This window comes from Petaurus breviceps, unplaced genomic scaffold, assembly GCF_028583685.1.
Source record: "Petaurus breviceps papuanus isolate PSGF00001 unplaced genomic scaffold, PetGlider_PUasm1.0 446, whole genome shotgun sequence".
NCBI lineage: Eukaryota > Metazoa > Chordata > Mammalia > Diprotodontia > Petauridae > Petaurus > Petaurus breviceps.
This window is the reverse complement of record NW_027186338.1, coordinates 1612060-1635141: the sequence shown is the minus strand read 5'-3', so window position 1 is coordinate 1635141 and position 23082 is coordinate 1612060.

The following is a 23082-nucleotide window of genomic DNA, read 5'->3' as shown; positions in this document are numbered from 1 at the left end:
GCACCTGAAGCCTGGGGAGGGAAGCTTGTTTTTCAGTAGATACTTCTTGATTGGCCAGTGAGTCAATAAGGTTGTTACATTCTCTGAGCCAGGAGAAGGCTATATAAGCCCTGATGTGTAGCTTTGTTTGGGGACTCACTTTGAGAAGTGTTCTGTGATCTAAATTCTGGGAAGCCGTTGTTGAGAGTCCCCCGGCTTTGAAAAACCCAGATGTGGAAACCCAGATGTTGACTGGGTATGGATGTAATGGTTGGACAGTGTGGAAAACTGTCTACTAGATCTGTTTCTGTCTTGATAATTCTGCCTGTATACTTTGAAGTTTGGGGTGCTGACCTTTTTCCCCTGAACAAGGTAAACGATATATGTCTGACTAATTAAAGTAAGCTTGTTAACCCATTTTGAGTTGCTTTCCTTGAACAAAGCAGATCCAAGAACCTGTGTGAGCAGCCACCCTGGGGACACCCGGGGTGCTTGCTGCTACATGGCCTCAGGGATAAGCCCCATGTTTTGCCTGCAGATGAATGATCTCTGGGGCTAAATCAACAAAATCCATCTTATAGACTCTCATTCTTCTTGGTAATCTTCCAAGGTCATATCAAGGCCTACGTGATAAAGACTTTTTCTTCAGCCCAAACTGGTCAGCTTTTTTCTCTCTATTGATCCCCATGGCACCTTCAGCAACAAAATCCCATAAAGCTTTGCTATTCCCTATGCCAAGATCTTCTGGTCTCTTCTGGATAGCCTCATAACTAGATTCAGCCAGGTAATCAAAAACATACTACATCTTTCATGGACCCTTGAAGACAAGGTTATTATTTAGCAGTGAACTAACAATTCTTTATAGAATCGCTGGGTAAGATGACTATTTCCTAAGAAACAGGGGAGAAGAGGACAAAGGCATAAAAGAGCTCCCTAGAGAAATGAGTTCAGATCCTGCCATCGCTGGGTGACCCAGGGCAAGTCACCTGAACTTTCTCAGCCTCAGTTTCCTCCTCTGTAAAACAGGACTGGTAATAGCAGCAAACTCACAGGGTTGTTGTCAGAATCAAATGAGATAAATAAACTATCATCATCGCCATCATCATTCAAATGACAAGTCTATTTTGGAAGTTAACCTTTCTGTCCACTACATGACCAAAACTTGATCACCCCAATGTGCTGCTCCCCTTACTCTCTACTCACACTAGGAAATGTGAAGGTCTTTTTTGGATACCGAAAGGGCTTCACAGAAGAATTACCAGTCATTGGTGAAAGCACGAAGGCCTCCCATTTGTCATGTTCAAGGGAAGTCAGAGGCAGGGAGAGCAAGGGAAGGGTACTAGGATATTTTGCTAGTCCCCTCACACTAGGGTTGGGACTCTTACTGACAGTCCCTCACATTGACACCCTCACACTGGTACTGAGATTGACACATTCAAAATGAGACTTGGGTGGAAAGGGTAAGATAAAGACAGTCAGAGAAGTGACCAGGGATCTTTTGGCCATGACGGTCTTTTGGTCATGGAAAGAAGATGCCATCCACGATGGCTCAGGAAGAAGCTTCTAGGACTTGGCACATGGTTATACCAGGCTCTCAAAGGGACTTCTGAGTACATGTGTCAAGGAAGCTCCCTCTACAGTAGATTATAGAAATTCTGGGATCAAGGTCATTCAGGTATTTTATAGGGAAGGGAGGGGTCTTGGCTAGGAAGTCTGACTGGTTTCACATACCTGCAGTTTCAGGCAGGGAGACATTAACCATCTAGAAAATCAGACATTTCTAGTCTAAAATAGAAGATTCTAGATATGAGTAGAGGGTGGTTCTGAAGAAAGGAAGTGGTCAATAAAAAGGGAGTCTCAGCTCTGAAGAGGGTACATGAACCAAGGATGCAACAGAGATTTTTCTGAGTTCAAACAAGCAATGATTCTATACCTGTTAGCCTGAATGGATTTTGTGGTTACAGATTCCAGGCTTGTAAAATTACACACATACATGCATATATACACATACACACATGTACATACATATATGTATATATACATACACACACATACCATGTTGGCTGTAATGGAATGGTAGAACAGAAGCAGAAGAGAGAGGAGAAGTTACTCTCCCTGTAGACTGCAGAGCACAGGGAAGACACCAACAAAATGGCTGATGGGAGATGCCATAAATAAAAGACCATCTTTGGGAACAACTTCATGGAAAGTGCTCCAATCTCACCCCCAACTCCAACAGAGGGAGGAGGGATCTGTAGTTAATTAAGTGATCCTATGAGAGCCGTGGTGCAGCACCCTTAAGCCATCAGGAGGCTTTTTGATGGCCTGAGAATCAATCTGTCAACTAATTAGCATTTATTAAGTGCTTACTATATACCAGGCACTAAAATCAAAATGAAACAAAAACCAAAAATGAAATAGCCTCTACTCTCAAGGAATTTACATTCAATTGACCAAAGATTAAGAGAATGAATCAATGAACTCAATTCAGAGAGTCCAGGTAGGTAAATTCCCAAAATGGCTTAGAGTTAGTTGTTCTAAGACAGAAGAGGTCATTGTCATCTTGGTCCAGGAGAAGAGCCAGAGAATGTCCAGGCATGAACAGATCATTGACCAGGCAAGGCATGGGAGTTTTAGTTTAGGATTAGACTGGAAAACTCAGGGCCTCCTCAACCTGGGGTGAGGTAGATTTCTTTTGGAGGAACCACTGATTATTTCACCTTAATATATTATCTTGAATATAAAATATATACTATGTGCATAACATATATTCCCCCTTGTAGACAATCCCTAGAGATAATTTGTATAAATTGATGCAGTATGAAATAAGCAAAAAAAATAAAAACAACATACAAAATGACCACAGTGATATTAATGAAAAGATAAATGAAAGGAAGCTGACCTCTGAGTAGGCTGAAAAGCTACCTGTGATCTGGAAAACCAATTATGGAGAACTAAAATACCTCCCTCCTCTTAGTTGAGAGGTGGGGGAACGACTGGGGAAGAATGCTACATACACTGTCAAGACATGAACACTGTTGTATCACTTGTTTTTGTTTAACTGGTTTTCTTTGTTATGAGAGAGCTTCATTACAGAGAAAAGGGGAAGGGGAGCTATTTCCAAAAATGACTTTTAAAAAGAGAGGTCATCAATAATGTTAACTTTAAAATATCAATAAAAACCCCTTTAAAAAGACAGTTTTGTGGTTTGAAGTATATGGAGACAAAAGCTGGGATTGAAACTGGGATTCCCAAAATGGTGGTAGGGGGAGAAAGGTAATTAGGGTTTGGGTAAGCTGAACTCCAGAGGCTAAGATCCCACCTTGGGGACCATGATCCAAATTGTTTTCTTGGATTGGGGTTTGATGTTTAGAGAGACTTAGAAAAAAAAAGTTTTTTTAAATTTTTAAAATTTAGAGAAATTTAAAATTTAGAGAGAGAGACAGAGACAGAGAAAGAAACTGGGAAAACAAAGGCAAGGACATTGTAAGAGGTAGAGCCAATCAGAAGCCAATTGGCAGGCAGAAGGTCTGTAAGGGTGAGAACTGACTTTTTCATAGGTTTATAAAATCTTTGGGAATTGTACAAAACTTTGAGGCTGGGTCTCCTTTGGAGATCTGGTCAACATCTGCTGAGGTACTGACTTTATTTCAAAACCAAATCAGATCCACAAATACTTAACTGCAGTAAGGTATCAGTCTAACATCCTCTCTTCTTGCTGCCAACTTAAAGCCTGCCCTGAGAATTGGTTCCGTTTTCAAGAAGTCCTTAATGCCAAAGGTATGAGTCATTATCATGGGATACCTGTGTATCTTCCTTGTTCCTGTCAGATAATAAACACAAAGGCAATTGGTCACCGGGCTCCTGGCCCTCCAGTTTGGATTCCATTTACTTTGGCTCTAGTGTGCTTGCATTACAAAATCCTCATTACTGATTTACGGGATGTGTATTGGAAAAAATCATCAAACTTATTATCCCCACCCTGGATTGCCCAGCTTGTTCACTCTTTACCCTACCATCACTCAGAAGTCTCTTTGGTGAGCTACTGGGGCCTGGGAATACACAGGAGAGAGCTCTCTAGGCTCCGGTGCTTCAAGTGGACCTATCTACTTTCAATAGTAATAATAGCATGCATTTATATAGCATCTTAAAGATGGCAAAGTGCAGGGGTGGCTAGATGATGCACCGGACCTGGAGTCAGGAGGACCCAAGTTCAAATCCAGCCTCAGACACTTAACACAAAAAACTAACCATGTGACCTTGGGCAAGTCACTTAACCCCAATTGCCCTCCAAAAAAGAAAAAAAAAAAGATGGCAAAGTGCTTTATAAATGTTATCCTCATAGCAACCCAGGAGGTTGGTGCTAGTTTTATCTACAAAGGAAACTGAGGGAATCAGTCAATCAATAAATGTTTCTTAAGTGCCTTGTTGTTTGTCCTTCTTCCTTGAAAGAGGACTGTGACGACAGAGAGGTGGTGCCTTGACCTGCAAGTAAATTGGATTTAAGTGAGGGAGGGCTGTGCAAAGTCACCAACCTCACTCTATGCTCCTGAGCCATCTGGGTCCAGTGGCCAGATATAGATCAGGACAACTGGAGATGTGCCTACTGCATGACAGACACTGGGAATACAAAAAGAGGCAAATGATAATCCCTCCCCTCAAGGAACTTACAGTCTGACGGATAAGACAACATGAAAGCACATACAGATAAAGCAAGCTATATGCAGGACATATAGGAAACGATTAACAGAGGACAGACACTGGAACTAAGAGGGATTGGGGGAGGCTTCCTGTAGAAGGTGGGATTTTAGTTGGGACTTAAAGGAAGAAAGGGAAATTAACAGTCAGAGCAGAGTCAAGAATATTTCAAACATGGAGGACAGCCAGAGACAACACCCAGAGTTGAGAGATGGTGTGTCTTATTCATGGAACAGCCAGGAGGACGATGTCACCGGATCGAAAAAATATGTATGAGGCAGTAATGTGTAAGAAGACTGGAAAGGTAGGAGCAGGCAGGTTATGAAGAGCTCTGAATGACAAATAGAGGATTTTATATTTTCTTTTGGAGGCAATAGGGAGCCACTGAAGTTTATTTAGTAAGGGAGTGACATGATCAGACCTAAACTTTTGGAAATTTACTTTAGTGGCTAAGTGAAGTATGGATTGGAGTGAGGAGTGACTCAACACCAGTAGACCTAAAAGCTATTGCAATATCCCAGATGTGTGTGCTGGGGGATGGCTGTGTCAGAGGAGAGAAGGGGGCACATTCGAGAGATGTTGCAAAGGTGAAATAAGCAGATCCTGGAAACAGCTTTAATATGAGGGGTGAGAGACAGTGAGGAATCCAGGATGACTCCTAGATGTTGTGAGCCTGAGACTGTGGGAATGGTATTGTCCTTTACAATGATAGGGAGGGAGGGTTTAGGGGGAAAGATAATAAGTTCTGTTTGGGATGTATTGAGTTTAAAATGCCTACTGGATATTCAGTTTGAGGTGTCTGAAAGGCAGTTGGAGATTTGATATTGGAGATCAGCAGAGAATTTGGGGCAGAAAAGGCAGATTTGAGAATCATTAGCATAGAGATGCTAATTAAATCTAGGGGAGCTGATGAGATGATCAAGTTAAGTGGCATAAAACGGGAGAGAAGAGAGCCCAGACAGAACCCTGAGGGACACCTGTGGTTAGAGGGAATGATCTGGAGGAAGATTCAGCAAAGGAGACAGAGAAGGAGTGGTCAGAGGAGAGAGAGTGAGTTAACCCAAAGACATAGAGAGAAGAAAGCATCAGGGAGAAGAGAGAGATCAACAGAGTTGAAGGCTACGGAGGGGTCAAGGAGAATGGAGGATTTTAGTAATTTTGGAGAGAGCTGTTTCAGCGAAATATTAAGGTCAAAAGCAGTATTGTAAGAGTTCAGAGGAAGATAGTGGAGCTAAAAAATGAGAATTTTTATGAGATTTTATTTATGAATTTTAATGAGAAATATAAAATGGTCACAAGCCTGAAAAAAAAGTTCTTGGAAGACTTTAAAAGAACTTTAAAAATCAAATGAGAGCCCAAGGAAAAATTAGGAAAAAAAAAACAATCAGGAAAATTATGAAAAGAAAGTCAACCAACTCAAAACAGAGAATCAAAAACTTAAGGAAGAAAATAATTCTTTGAAAACTAGAATTGGGCAAGGGAAAATTAATGACATTATAAGACACCAAGAGATAATTTTAAACATCAAAAGAATGAAACATAGAAGAGAATGTGAAATATTTCATCAGAAAAATAACTGATCTAGAGAACAGATTGAGAGACAATACAAATTATGCATATTATGATCAAATTATGATCAAAGATAGAATCTTGATACAGTATTACAAGAAAAAATTTTTTTAAGCAATTGGTGTTAAGTAACTTGCTCAAGGTTACATGGACAGTTATTTTGTGTGGGTGCTAAGTATCTGAGGCCGGAACCGATCCCAGGTCTCCCAACTGGAGGCAGACACTCTTACTCACTGCACAACCTGGCCGCCCCTATTACAAGAAATTGTTAAGAAAAAATGCCCTGAAGTTCTAGAACAAGAAGGTAAAGCAGAAATAGGGGGGGAAATCTACTGATCACCACCTGAAAGAGATCCAGAAGGAAAACTTATAGGAATATGATAGCCAAGTTTCAAAGCTCCCGGATTAAGGAGAAAATATTGGAAACAACAAGAAAAAAACAATTTAAATATCATTTAAATTATGATTAGATTAAATGAAATAAGGAGCTATAATAAGGATTACACAAGACCTAGCAGCTACTACATGGAAGGATCATAGGGCTGAGAACACTATATTTCATAGAGCAAAAGAACTGGGGTTAAAACCAAGGGTAATTTACCAAGCAAAGTTAAACACAATCCTAGGCAGCTAGGTGGTGCAGTGAATAGGGCACTGGCCTTGGAGTCAGGAGGACCTGAATTCAAATGTAGCCTCAGACACTTAACACTTACTAGCAGGGTGACCTTAACCCCAACTGCCCTGCCCTCCCCCATCCAAAAAAAGCAAACAAACAAAAAAAAGTACAATCCTGAATTGGCAGAGAGAAGGACATTTAATTAATTGAAAGACTTTCAGGTGTTTGTAACCAAAAAAAAATACAACTTAATGGAAAATTTGACATAGAAGATCTAGGAGAAATATAAGGTAAACATTAAAAACCAGGGACTCAATAAGGTCAAACTGTTTACTTCTTATATGTGAAAATATTAGCAGTACTCTCAGTACTCTCATGTCATCATTATTTGGGTAGTTTGAAAAAAAGACTTGGGCTAAGCTGTATACGATGGGGTGATTCTAAAAACAACACTGTCTAGGGAGAGATAAAAAGGAGTAATTATCTTATACAAATGAAGCATGAAAGGAAGAATTGATTCAGAAGCAAGTGAAGGGGGGAAGGGTTCCTTGTGGTAGAACCTTACTTTCATGGGAAATGGTTAAAGAGAGAACAACATATACATTTAGAAGGGTATAAAAGTCTTCTAAATTTAGAAAAAAATAAGAGAGCAAGGGGATAGGATAAGAGAGAGCCTTTTAGAAGTGTGTAGATTAAGAATTAGGAGGGGTGAATGGGAATAAGAGAGAAACTTTTAGAAAGATAGGTAGATTAAGGTGGAAGGTAGGGAGATGAGGGAGATAGGAGGGCATGGTAGGTGGCAGAAGTAAATTAGACAAATGAGGAGGGATAGCATAAGTAGGTTGAGAAGGATGGTGAGGAAAAATAAGAAGGAGGGAAATGTACTAGTAATTACAACCTTAGAATGGGATAAATTGACCAATAAAATGGAAAAAGACAGCAGAATGAATTAAAAATCTGAATTCAACAATATGTTGCTTTCCGGAAACACAATAAAAATGATAGATACACACAGAGATAAAATAAAGGATTGTAGTAGAATTTATTATGTAAAAAATACAGAGGTAGTAATCATAACCTCAGACAAAGTTAAAGCTAAAATAGGTTTAATTAAAAGAGAAAAATAGTGTCACCAATATTATTTTAGACCATTTAAAATAACTAGACAGTATAAAAATGCCTGAGAGTATATCTACCAAAACAGATACAGGAGCTACATGAACATAAACATAAAACACTATACAAATAAAGTCAGATTTACAAGAAATTGTTAAGAAAAAATGCCCTGAAGTTCTAGAACAAGAAGGTAAAGCAGAAATAGGGGGGGAAATCTACTGATCACCACCTGAAAGAGATCCAGAAGGAAAACTTATAGGAATATGATAGCCAAGTTTCAAAGCTCCCGGATTAAGGAGAAAATATTGGAAACAACAAGAAAAAAACAAATATCATTTAAATTATGATTAGATTAAATGAAATGGAGAAGGGTCAGAGAAGAGGATAAAAATGTCTGCTCTGACTCCCTTTCAGCCACACAATGACACCCCTATGCTGTATTCGGGAATCAGATCTCACTACACATGGGATCTGGTTATACTTAGATAAGTGTAATGGACTTTGCTAAGGCAATCCCTTCATGCACTTTGGAATGTGCCAGACATTCTGGAGCTGGTAATGGTCTGCTAACCATTTGAGGAGGATATACTTTGATTTTCTGTGAAAGGAGGCACATTCAGCAGGCACCGTTCAGCCAAGGTCTGTCCCTTGGTCCCTTTTTCCTACCTGGAATATTCAAGTGAAGAAGCAGGGATTAAGCCATTGGTGGGGAAGAGGCCTCAAGCTTTTATCTCCCTACTGGCCACAATGTGACCCACAAATGCATGACCCTGCTCTTACATCTGCTCCTGTTGTATCTCTCTCTCTCTCTCTCTCTCTCTCTCTCTGATTTTAGGTGAAGGAGACTGGAGATGTCTCTGACCTTGTGAGTCAGGAGATGGAGGCACCAAGAGAACTGCCTACAGGAATAGTTCATAGCAGGTTGTGTGGTCAGTCAGTCTAGTGTCAAGGCCCTGAGGAATGACCTTGGGGATCCAGCCTAGGGATGATTGGGATGGAGTCACCCAGTCAGTCAGCTAATACTGATTAAGTAAGTATAATGTTCCAGTCACTGTGCTAATCACAGGGGACACAAAGAAAGGGCAAAAGACAGTCCCTGCCCTCAAGGAGCTTACAGTCTACTGGGAGAGATAACATGCAAACGACTATGCATAAATAAGATTGACGGATAAATTGGGAGTAAGCTCCGAGGGGCCGCTCTAAGATAAGGAGGACTAGAACGGGCTTCTTTCAGAAGTTGGGATTTTAGCTGAGACTAGAAGGAAGCCACAAAGGCCAGGAGGCAGAGATGATGAGGAAGAAGAGAATTTCAAGCTTGGGGAGCAGTCAGTGAAAATGCCAGGAGTTGGGAGAGGGAATGGCAGAAGTCAGAAACAGCCAGGAGGCCAGTGTCACTGGATCACTGAGGCGTAGAGGGGAGTGAAGTGCAAGAAGGGTGGAAAGATAGGTAGGAGTCAGGTTATGAAGGACTTTAAAAGCCAAACTAAAGACTTCAGATTTCAATCATTAACGTTGATTCGTTTGGATGTGAACTTTATGGGACTAAAGCTATGTGTTAGTGGCATTAGGAATGACCCCACTGTTCCCAGACACTGAGATGCTATAAGGGAGAATGTGTCCCTAAATGTTGAGAGGAAATATTTGAACTTCTGTTCTTGCCAAGTCTTCAAAGTAAAAGCTAGTTGGGTGTTAATTGGTTAAATAGAAGTCCAGTCAATTTAACAAGCATTCATTAAGTTTTGTTAAGCACCAATGTTGTGTAATCATGAGGATGAAGGAGAATGAGAGCTTGAGCTCATAGCATTGGAGATGAGACACCCTTAACCCATCATGAGTACTTAGAATTCTGAGGAGTAACGAAACCAGCTTTGTTCTGCAGATCATTGTAGCAAGTCTAATACATGGTGAGGTGTGATGGGAGCAAAGGAAAGATACAGAGTCCTATGGACAAATTTTAAGAGTGGAAGAGTCCTTTCAGCTGAGAAAGGGCTAGAGAAAGTTTCACTCCTGAGCTCCATTCAGCTATCACAGCAATCTTCCTGAAGTGTAGGTTTGTGTGATTCCCCCACTCAATAAACTCCCTATTGCCTTCAGGATCAAGTATAAAAGTCTCTGTTTTAAAGCCGTCCATAACCAGAAAGCCCCTACTTACCTTTCCAGTCTTCTTAAACCTTATACCCCATTCATGCATTTATTCTCTGATACAGCGACTCAGGCCTCCTACTATGATGCTCTATCTCATCAACTATGGGCTGAACCCCTTCCTAAAACTTGCCCCCTCTTCATCTCCATCTCTTCACTTCTCTGGCTTCCTTCAAATCTCAGCTAAAGTTGCACCTTTTGCAAGAAGCCTTTCCTGATCCCCCTTAATGTTAGTGCTTTATCTCTGATACCATCTACAATTTATCCTGTATATAACTCATTTGTACATAGTGGTTTGGAGACTCTTTGTTGTTCAGTCATTTCCAGTGCATCTGATTCTTCATGACCCTACTTGGGGTTTTCTTGGCAGAGATATTGGAGTGGTTTGCCATTTCTTTCTCTAGCTCATGTTACAGATGAGGAAACAGAGGTTAAGTGACTTGCCCAGGGTCACACAGCTAGTATGTGTTTGAGGCCAGACCTGAACTCATAGAGATGAGTCTTTCTGACTCCAGACCTGATGCTCTATCCACTAACTGCTGTCCACTCCCATTAGATGATAAGCTGCTTCAGGACAGGGACAATTTCCCCCTTTCTTTGTATCCCTAGCACTTGGCCCCATGCAGGGCTCTTAATAAATGTTTATTGACTCATTGAAAATAATTCTCCTTCTGACATGTCTGACAAGTAGTTATTCAGCCTTTGCTTAAAGGCATCCGGTCCAACCCTTTCCCCTTGGTCCATCCCACTTTGGGACATTTCCAGTTTTTAAGAAGTTTTTCCGGACATCAAGCCTCAATTTGACTCCTTGCAACACAAGGCTCCCAGCTCTGCCCTCTGAGGTCGGGCAGAACAAGTCCAGTCCCTCTTCCAAATGGCAACCTTGAAACACTTCAAAACAGCTGTTATGTTTCCCCTCCAAATCCCAGTGTTCTCTTCTCCAGGCCACACGTCGCACCCCCAGTTCCTTCAAGCCATCTCCATTGATGTGGACTTGAGGTCCCTTCCTACCCGGGGACACTGGGTCCCATCTAGAAGGTAGCACCCAGAAAGGAACACAAGTTTTTCAGATGTGGTCTGAAAATGTGGGCCCTGTTCAACAGGACTAGAACCTCCCAAGCCCTGAAGCCCCGCCCCTCCGAACATAGCCCCGGATCACGTTAGCGTTTATTCTCCTCTCCAAGTCACAGTGTTGACTCATCTGGACCTTGCCGGCCACCGCAACCCCCAGATGGTTTTTTCCTAAGGAAATGCTGTCGATCTACCCCTCCCCCCATCTGGTACTGGTGACGTCTGCCCAATATCCTGTGTGCTTGTTGCTAAAGAACAGCTGCTTGGTTTGGCTGCTCTGCGGCTGAAGGGTCTATTCTGACTGCTGCAGCTTCCAAACCCTGTCCTCTCTGCCCCTCGATTCCTACAGCAGAAGTGAAATGTGCAGCCTCTGGAAAGAGGGCGCTCCTGTCCCCTCTGCCCCTCCGCTCCTAGGGCAGAAGTGGGATGTGCTGCCTCCGGAAGGAGGGGGCTGCTGTTTTCTCTGCCCCTCCACTCCAATGGCAGAAATAGGATGTACTGCCTCTGGGAGGAGGGGGCTCTTGTCCGCTGGAAGTCTCCAGGCAAAGGAGGCCACTTGTAGGACATGTCCGGGAGTGAATCATTTTTGAGGGATGGATTAGACTGTGTGGTCGCTCCAGTCCTTCCCAAATCTGAAAGTCTGTGTTCCCTCCAGGAGGTATATTGTCAGAAAGTCAGATAAATTTGGATTTTTGGGGGGTTTTGTTTTGTTTTTTGGTGGAGGCCATCGAGGTTAAGTGACTCACCCAGGGTCACACAGCTAGTAAGTGTCTAAGGTCAAATTTGAACTCAGGTCTTCCTGACTCCAGGGCCCGTGCTCTCTCCACTGCACCAGTTGGGGTTAAGTAACTTGCCCAAGGTTACACAGCTAGTGTTTTTGTGTGGTTGTTAAGTGTCTGAGGCTGGAACCGAAATCAGGTCCTCCTGACTCCCCGGGGGCCAGCCCTTTACTCACTGAGCCACCTAGCCACCCCCACACACATCAGTATTGATGAGGCACAGCAGATGGAGCATTAGACACAGTCAGGACAACCCGAGTTCAAATCTGGTTTCAGACACTTGGTAGTTGTGTGACCTGAACAAGTCTCTGCCTCAGTTTCCCCAACTGTAAAATGGAGATCATAACAGCACCTACCTCCCAGGATTGTTAAAAGGATCAAATGAGATAATATGTGTAAAGCACTTGGCACAGTGCTCAGCACATAGTAGGCACTTAACAAATGCTTCTTTCCCCCTTTATTGAAGGTAACAAAAATCTGTTTTACCACAGTTGGTGCCATGAGACTTTCTTTGACTCCCAGTCACTGGTGCAAATCAGCAACTGGTTTGTAACATATACTCATAGTATATGTTACACCTGGAGCATAGAGAGATTTTTTTTTTTTAAGTGTCCAGCATCTTAGGCAGAATTCCAGTCTAGGGTTTCCTGACTCCAAGGTCTGCCCCTATACACTATTGCCAGGCTGCCTGCTAATGAGTTAAGAGGAACATTCAAAAATTGGCAAGTAAGGCACTCACAGACCAAGCACAAGATTGGTCTATCCATCAAAACAGGTAACCAAATGTGAGCCTCAGTTTCCAAATTTGTAAAATAGGAATTATTAGTAATACCTATGGAACCTACCTCACAAGCATGCTGTGGGGATTAAATGCAATGAGGCATTTGGCAAAGACAATAAGGCATCATTTTCTAAACTTCAAAGGATAGGGTGTAGACCTGTGATTTCATTGGCATAGAGAACAGGCAGGTAGGGTAATTTCCTCCATCTACTCTTAGAAAGTTGCCCAGAGCTGTTGACCAGGGTCATACAGCCGGCATGTTAGAAGGAACTATTGAACTCAGGTCCTCCTGACTTTGAGACAGCTCCCTATCCTCTAAACCACTCAGTGTAAATGATTTTTTTTTTTAGTCAATCAGGGTTAAGTGACTTGCCTAGGGTCACACTGCTACTAAATGTCTGAGGCTGATTTGAACTCATGTCTTCTTGACTTCAGGCCCAGGCTCTAAGGACAGTGCCACCTGATGCTACTTGTGTAAATCATTTAACCTCTGTGGCCTACTCATCCAAGATTCTAAATTTTGATGCACTATAAAAATGTAGTTATTGTTATCATTAAAATGTCATTTCCCTTCAGCCTTGTATATTTCTGTCTAGACTCCTGAGTTCCGTTCTATCTAGAACCTTCTATCCCACTTCTCAAAGAAGACCAGGTGGTAAAAAAAATCTCCCCATTCATTATGAATGCCTTTAACAAACACTTTGTAGGTAAGATATGAAACTGTGTGTGTGTGAATATACAAATGTATAATGGGCTGTGGATAAAGGAGAAAAGGCTGTATGCTGACCCTGGCTGGCTCAGGTAAACAGTGGGAAGAAAGTCAAGGCTAAACACGGCTAAACAATCTCAGAGGTGGGAGAAACAAAGGAACAAGAGGCTGAAATGTGGTGGGAAGGAAGAAACTTTTTTTTCATTTAATTAATAAACAAATGCCTTAGAGGAGATGAAGGTGGGGACTTTTTCATCAGTGCAGACCAGGAGAATGCTGTTCATGGCAATGTAATTTTCCCTCAGCCTTGTATATTTCTGTCTAGATCAGGTGGGCCTCAAGGCCACAGGTTCCCCATCCCTAGTCTAGACCCTGGGTTCACTCTATTCTAGGTCCTCAACTAGGTTCTGGTCTAGAATTTATACTCATAACTCACATTTACATAGTGCTTTCAGTTTTGCAACATGCTACACGTTATCCCATTTGCTCTTCATGAATTTTTGTTTTGGTATCCCCAGCTCTGTGATTCATCCCTCTACAACCCTAAGACATAGGTGCCAATGTTATTCCCATTTTACAGGTGAGGAAACTGTTTTGAGAAATTAAGTGACTTGTCCAGGGTCACAGGTCTTCCTGACTCCAGGTCCATTGCTCTAGCCATCACACCCCCTAGCTGCAGGACTTCAGAGGTCACTGAGTACAACCCAGCACAAACCAAGAATCCCTCCTCTGTTGCCCCCAACAAGTTGGTGAGCTAGCTTTTGCTTGAGGACCACAGGGGAAGTGCTAATAATGATAGTAACAAAGCTAGGTTGACAATGTTACAATAACAATAATAACAACAGCAACTAACATTTCTATAGCTTTCAGGTTTGCAAAGCACTTTCCATATCTGCAATCTCATTTGCTCCTGGAAACAGTCCTGTGAGATAATGGCTATAATTGCTCCATTTTACTGAGTAGGAAACACCCGAAGGGGATTCAATGTCTTGCTCGGGATTTTGCCGCTAGTAAGTGTCTGAAGAAGGATTGCAATGGATTCTTGCTGGCTCCAAACTCAGCCCTCCATCCACCTCCCCAGGTTTTTCCTTCCTCTTCTTTCAACAGTTCTAATGGTTAGGAATCTAAATCTGTCTCTTTTGTCATTTCAATCAACCTCTTTATTAGGAAGAAGACTTAGGTCCAAGTCTAGTCTCTGACACCTCCTGGCTGTATGACCCTGGACAAGTCCCCTAAAGCTCTCAGCGTTCCACACAATTCTCTAGGACTAGAAATTGCACGGCAGGTAGTGGTCTGCATTGGAAGAAAGAGTTTCCTCAATGAAATTACATCTGGTTTTTTTTAAAAAGGATTTGCTATATACCGAGCACTGTTCCAGAAGCTGGCAATAGCAAAACAAAAATGCCCTCAAGAAGTTTATAGTCTATTCTGGAAAGTTATAACTTGCATGCATTTTAAGTAAAAACAAAATCTATTCAAAGTAAATATACAGGAGAGACAGGAGAGGTACTAGAAACTGGATTAGGAAAGCACTCCTTTGGGAGGTGCTCCTTAAACTGTGCTTTGAAGGAGGCTAGGGAGTCTAAGAGATGGAGGTGAAAAGGTAGTGCATTCCAGGCATGAGGCACAGCCTGTGCAAAGGCATGGAGATGGGAGATAACATATAGTGTGTTTTAAAAACAAACCAAAAAAAAACAGAAAGAACAGCTTAACTAGATTGTAGAGTAATAGGGGAGTTATGTTAAATAAATCTGGAAAGGCAGGCTAAAATCAAGTTGTGAAAGGCTTTAAATGTCAACAGAAGAGTATATAAGTTTGTCAATAAATATTTAAGTGTCAATAGGGTGATATGAAGCTTTTTGAGCAGAAGAATGATCTATGCTTTAGAGCACTGGGTCTAATTCTGCCCTTTGCAGCAAGCAGAACAAATCTAATTCTCCCTCCAATAGACAGTTTAGACAGTAAATATATACAGGGGCAACTAGATGGTGCAGTGGATAAAGTGGATAGACTCATCTTCATGAGTTCAAATCCAGACTCAGACATTTACTAGCTGTGTGACATTGGGTAAGTCACTTAACCCTGTTTCCCTCAGTTTCCTCCTCTGTAAAATGAGCTGAAGAAAGAAATGGCAAACCACTCCAGTATCTCTGCTAAGAAAACCCCAAATCCCAGAGTCACAAAGAGTTAGACATGACTGAAAGACAACAATCATGTCCCATTTACATCTTCTCAGCTTGATGGATCAGTGAATAGACTAACTGAATCTGGAGCCTGGAAGACCTGAGTTCAAATCCAGCCTCAGACCCTTACTAGCTATGTGGCTCTAGGAAATTCATTTAACCTCGATTTGCCTCAGTTTCCTCATCAATATGGGAATAATAATAGTATCTACCTCCCAATTTTGTTGTGTGGATCAAATGAGATGATATTTGTAAAGCACTTTGCAAAACTTACGATGCTAAGTTCTTCTTCTTCCTCTCCTCCTCCTTTTTCTTCCTCTCCTCCTCCCCTTCTTCTTCCTCTTCTCCTCTTCCTCCTCCTCCCCCTTCTCTTCCTCCTTCTTCTTTTACTAAATGTCACCAACTGCTTCATCTGATCCTCATATGATTTGTTCTCTGACCATCTGAGTCACCGTACTCTGGATGCTCTCCCTTTTATCTATTGTCCCCAAAATGTGGTACCTATATCTGAATATGATATCTCAGATGTTGTCTAACCGGAGCAGAGTCCATCTGGACTCTCAGTTCCCTTATCTAAAATGTTATGCTCCTCCCAATTGTCAGTGATTCCCTGCCCCCATCGTCTTAATTACTTTGTATTTATGTTATTCATCTTTTCGTTCTTACTTGTCTATGTCTAAGGGGTGTGCTGGAATCCTCTTCGACTGGAGTCAATTGTTAAAGGTTCAGTGGTTTTTTCAGAAACTGGCCAAGTGCTATGAATAAACCAGGGCTTGATTTATTGTTCTGTTGATTGTCTCCACTTCAGCAAATGATGGAGAAAATGATGCAGATTAAACTTAAAGTGTGTCCTACCCACTTTTTGGGGGTGGTGCTTTTTTTTTTTCATTAACTTTCACCAGCACACCCCTGTCTGAGTTCTTATCATTTCTTCACTGGTAGAATGTAAACTCCTTAAAGGAAGGAATTTTCATTTTGTCTTTGTACTCCCAGCACCGGCTCATGGCATACAGTAGGCATTTAATAAATATAAGTTGAATTGAGTTGAATCTCAACAAAGGCTCAGATCACTTTAACTTTTTTTCCCCCACCATCTGAAGTATCAAAGAGGCCACCTGGGAGTAGTTTGGCTTTAAATAAGGGTAGATTCTAGGGAATGAGACAGCATGACTTCTTTAGTGAGCATATTCCTTGAAGTAAGGGAATCCTAGCCTGAGTTGGAGATTGTGAGCTATTCTGGTGGATTAGCATTGATGATGTTGTTCAATCCTTTCGGTCATGCCTGACTCTTCCTGACCTCATTTGGGATTTTCTTGGTAAAGATACTGGAGTGGTTTGCCATTTCCTTCTCCAGCTCATTTTACAGATAGAGGCAAACAGGGTAAAGTGACTTGCCCAGGGTCACATAACTAGTAAGTAATGGAGGCTAGATTTAAACTCAGGTCTTCCTGACTCCAAGCCTGGCACTCTATCTACTGTACCACCTAGATGCCTTGCACTGATGATACTATGGATCCAGAAATACAGAAGAAGAAAAAAAGGCAACAATTTGTATATTAAGATGCATTCAGGTTATCTACCATCAGAGAAATAGAGGACAAATAAGTATAGTATGGTCTTACATAGATGCATATGTCCATATATGAGTTTATAGATATTTAAGTATATGTGTGTGTAAGTATATGTATATGTGTGTATGTGTGTGTGTGCAAGCTTAATTGTAGTGGGGGAGGAAGGAAGAAGGGGAAAAAAACAAAATGAGAAGTGCACAGCAGAGAACAAAACTTACAAGAAAGCAGAAGGAGGGACAGCTCAACACAAGGGGTAGTATTTATTATATAGGTTTTCTTGAAATGGAAATTTATTGCTGCATATTTTTAATTCTCTTTTACATTTTGCTGTGTACATGACAAGGCTTTTTCCCCCTTTTCTTATTTTATATTATTTTAGTTTTAGTATTTACATTTGTTTCTTTTTTCTTTTCTTATTTTGTATTTGTTTTTTTTTTGCTTGATTTTTAAAAATATTTATTAATTTTTAGTTTACAACATTCAATTCCACAAGCTTTTGAGTTTCAACTTTTCTCCCTTACCCTACCCTCCCCCCTTTCCAAGATGGTATGCAATCTGATATAGGCTCTATCTATACATTCACATTCAACATATTTTCACATTGGTCATGTTGCAAAGAAGAATTAGAACCAATGGAATGAACCATGAGAAAAAAGAAACAAAACAAAAGAGAGAGAGCAAATAGTATACTTTGATCTGCATTGAGACTCTATAATTCTTTCTCTAGATGTGGACAGCATTTTCCATCATGAGTCAGAGTTGTCTTAGAACATTGCATTGCTGAGAACAGCCAAGTCTACCAAAGTCAGTTATTGCACAAAGCGGCTATGACTGTGTACAGTGTTCTCCTGGTTCTGCTTCCCTCACTCAATATCAGTTAAATAACTCTTTCCATGTTTTTCTGAAGTCTGCCTGTTCATTATTTCTTATAGCACAATAGTATTCCATTACATTCATATACCACAACTTATTCAGTCATTCCCCAGTTGATGGGCATACCCTCAATTTCCAGTTCTTTGCCACCACAAAAAGAGCTGCTATAAATATTTTTGTACATGTGGGTCCTTTTCCCATTTGTATGATCTCTTTGGGATACAGCCCTAGAAGTGGTATTACAAGGGTTTGCACATTTTTGTGACTCTTTAGGCATAATTCCAAATTGCTCTCCAGAATGATTGCATCAGTTCACAACTCCACCAATGGTTCACTAGTGTTTCAATTTTCCCACATCTTCTCCAGCATTTATAATTTTCCTATTTTGTCATGTTAGCCAATCTGACAGGTGTGATGTGATACCTAAGATTTTGATTTGCATTTCTCTAATCAATAGTGACTTAGAGCTTATTTTGTATTTGTTTAAAATAAAATATAAATTTTTTAAAAATTCTAAATTCTGGGGCAGCTAGCTAGGTGGCACAATGAATAGAGCACCGGCCCTGGAGTCAGGAGGACCTGAGTTCAAATTTGGCCTCAGACACTTAGCACAAAAACTAGTCATGTGACCTTGGGCAAGTTGCTTAACCCCAATTGCCTTCCAAAAAGAAAAAAAAAGCTTCTAAATTCAGAAAGAAATAAAAGGCTAAGGGGACAGTGAGGGGGATAAGATAAGGGAGGGATTTTTAGAGGGGAGGGTGAGGGAATAGGATAAGAGTTAAGTAAAGGTATTTAGATTAATGGGAATGGGAGGACAAGGGAGGGATTCGGGGGAGGGGGGCTGGTTAAGTAATTTAAAAAAAAGACACATTCAGAGTGGTGAATACGGGTGCACTGTCGGAGGTAGCTTGGTATGGTAGAAACAGTGGTATGCATGGAGTCATGCTATCCCCTATGCCTGGAATGCTCTCCTTCCTCAGTTATATCTCTTTGCTTCTCTGACTTCCTCCTAGTCCAGTGAAAACCCCATGTTTTGGGGGGGGAGGGGAGAAGCAGGGCAATTGGGGTTAAGTGACTTGCCCAAGGTCACACACCTAGTGTCACATGTCTGAGATCAGATTTGAACTCAGGTCCTCCTGATTCCAGAGCCAGTGCTCTATTCACTTCACCACCTAGCTGCCCCTTCCATCCTCTTCAGAAGTCTTTCCTATACCCACTTTATTCTAGTGCCTTCCCTCTGATGATTATTTTCCATTTATCCTGTTTATACCTAGTGATTCACATATTGCCTATCCTCCATTAGATCCTGAGCTCTTCAAAGGCAGGTCTACCTTTTGCCTTTCTTTGTTTCAATGCCTTGTCACAATGTGGCTTGTCACAATGCCTAGCACATAATAGGCATTTAATAAATGTTTATTGAGCTGACTGAACCTTGGTATGAATCCCAGATCTAGCCCTACCCACAAAGACCTCATGTTATGTATTCCAAGTCTAAAGGCGTTGACAAATTGTTTGGAATTAGTTGGTCTAGGGTGTAGTACTTGGTCCTACCCAATTAAAATTGTCCTATTTGGGGGTTAGAACTGACCTAGGAAATCTTTGAGTTCACTCACTTTCCTAGGAGTCTAAGAAGCTTCCAATGGTCACTAAGGGTGCGTCCACCTTATTTACATTTGTTGATGTAAATAAAGCTATTTGACAGGGGAGAGGGAATGGAGGTAAGAATAGGGACAAGGACTAAACCTGGGATTTCGTTAATATATGGAGCAGGTGCAGAAATTCCTTTTACCAATGCAGGTTGGTACCTTCTTAGCAATATCGTAGAGAAATGCCTGGGGCAGTGATGTAAATGATATGCCCAGGATCCATGCCCAGTCTGTTTCAGAAAGGCAAGACTTGAACAGAATTTTCCATGGCTCATGCTATCCATTACCTTGCCCTCCCTCCCATTTTCAGCCTAACACATGAGTCAATGTTTAATGGGCATGACTGCATTCAAAAGCAATTAAAAACAAAGTCCTTTCTCAACTTCATTCCCATTCTTTCTCCTATCTCTTCTGTTCCTAGTGGCTAAATCCCCAAATTACAATAGGTGGCACCACTTTCTTCTGTCTCTCCCTAACCCCTTATAATGTAACTTCTGACATTATCACCCCACTGAAACTGCTCTCTCCAAAGTTCCAAAATGGCCTCTTGGTGGCTCTATCTCTTAGCTGATCTCTAAGTGTGAGATGAAATATTTTGTATGGAACAGCTGGCAGTTTAACAAGAGACAGAAAGCTTACAAAGAGAGATAAGGTTGAAAAGGTGGGGAAGGGCCAATGTTGTGGAAGGCAGAGGCAGAGGGAATCTTAATGATTCTATGACTTTTACTCATTGGTATCTTCAGGCCAATGGGGGCAATTATACTGTCATTACAGTGACTGTTAATGAAAACAATGCAACCCTTTCCCTAATGATGTAATCATAACAGCCTGCATTTATATAACGTTTTAAGGTTTGCAGAACTTTAAGGTAAAATATTCTGGTTCTTACAACCACTCCATGTGAGGCAGGTGGTATTTTTACCATCTCCATTTTGCAGATGGGAAAACTGAAACTCAGAGAAGGGATTTGCCCAGGATTACACAGCAAGTGTCAGAAGCAGGGTTCCAAAACAGGTTTTCCTGACTCCAGGCTCCTTTCCCTACTCCAGGTTGCTTCTATTACTGAATCATAGCTTGCTTTCTTTTCATTCCCTATTGTATATCTCAGCAGGCACTTGGTAGAATTCTCTGTCTGGGGTTAGTATGAGGGCAGTTCTAGGGCAGTGTAAGTAAGGTGGATTTTAGTATGTGTAAAGTGACTTTTTGTTATTATTTCTAGAGTTCAGTTTTCCAGGATCCATAGCCATAACAATCTCTTGTTTCCAGGTATTAGATATGAGCTCCCACAATTATGGTTCAAAACATCTCCACCCTGTTTGCACAACATTATATAATGATAAATAATATAAACATACGTTGTGGTTACACAGTAAGATACAGGGATGGGGTGATGTAAACTTGTGAGGCTATTGCTGGCAATATGCCTTCTTTGTCTGTTGCCCCTATAAAGCAGGTGGGCAGTGGGCAGTGAATGGGGAACATTAGGTTTGAATGCACAAATGCTGTATGTGCCTCAACTGGCCCCCACTGAGGCTTAGGGAGAACCTTAGGGTTGAGTGCACAGACGCTGTGTGCCTTGATAGGCCCCATCAAGGCTTGGAGGGGATCTGTGTTTGCCTCAACTGGCCCCCACTGAGGCTTAGGGAGAACCTTAGGGTTGAGTGCACAGATGCTGTGTGCCTTGATAGGCCCCATCAAGGCTTGGGGGGAATCTGTGTTTGCCTCAACTGGCCCCCATTGAGGCTTGAGGGATTTAGGGGAGGCACGAGTTGTGCCTGTCTCAACTGACCCTATCGACATGTAGGGGTAGTTGCCCCCCTCCTCACTGGCCTCTACAAGAAGGGCAATTAGGGAATGCTGTAGGAGTTTGAACTCCTGTTATCAGCAATCCTGTTCTGAGAAAACTAGACTAGAATAAAGTAAGATTAGTAACCCTTCTCAGTGTCTTTCCTGTCTGACTAGATCGAGTGAGTCTGTGCTAGCAGCCCTCCTGTGTGCTGTGTTTATCTGTCTTACAGCAGCCAACCCATTTTCCTCCATCTGTCAGCAAACATAGCAGCATGGTTGGTATACACCTCCACACAGAACGTTCCTGTGCTGTACCACTTCCCTTCTCCCATGGGTGAGTTCTCCTTAGGCCTCCGTTTTGGGGACAAGCCCAGGCAAGCCAATCTTCATTCCACTCCTGGTATTTCACTCTGCCTTCTCAAATTTTCCCCCATGTCCCCTTTTAGCTAACTTTTATATGTTGTTTTCCCCGTGAGAATGTAAGCTCCTTGAGGGCAGGGGCTATCTTTCTTCTTTCTTGTATTTGTAACCTTATCACTTAGCACACTGCCTGGCACATAGTAAGCCCTTGTTGCTTTTAGGACCCTTGCCTTTAGCATGTCTCCCACCCCTACTATCTCAGGACCCTGGAGAGTGTTAGCCCTTCCTGAGTCCATCGGCAGCCTAGAGGTGAGAATGCTGGTGTTAGGAGTGCTCTCAGGGAGACAGTAACCGTAAGCAGGTGGCTTGGGGCCCATGGGAGATGTGTTGGGGAAATGTGCAGCAGCTGGTTTCTTCTCACAACCTTTGTAAAGTGAATTGTGCTTTTGTTTGGCCATCCTCCCCCACTGCCCCACTCTAGATCACAGGACTCTGCATCAGAAGGGGGGGGGGAAGCCCCCACTCATTGCAACCTCTTCTTCTTTGACTGTTTTCTTTAGGGATGCCTTGATGAGGAAGGCACCATACAGGCACCCAGAAACAGGGACAAAACCTGAAAGCCAACCTGCTGGTATATGAAATCACACGCTAGAAATATGATTGGATGGCCTTCAGAAACCTCAAGCCCGCCCCCAAAACCTTGTGACCCAGGGCTTCGGGAGAGACTCTTATGGGGCTAAACAGGAAGAAGACTTCATATCCTATAAATAGCCAATTACCAGATTCTCTAATGACGGGGTCCAGCTGGCTAAGGGAGGAGATTGTGCGACACCTGGTGGCCACACTCCTGTATTGTCCTCGGGGTAGGATGCAAGCTGCCTCAGCAACAATCCACCGGCCAGGTGAACATTTTTAAGGATACTAGTTAAACCCACTGGCAATAAACTCCATAGGGCTGTCCACATTCCTTCATTATAGGAAGTGTTCTGTTACTGAATCATTTCTTCGAGGGGGATGGTTGTAGTGTTGGACTTTGTCATTTAATTGCTGTAGGAAACACTCAAACACAGTGATACCACCATAGATCAACCCCAGCTCTGCAACTTATAATCTTAGAAAATAAGGCCCCAAACTGAAAATAAAATTGAATTTAGAAGAAAGAAAGAAAGAAAGAAAGAAAGAAAGAAAGAAAGAAAGAAAG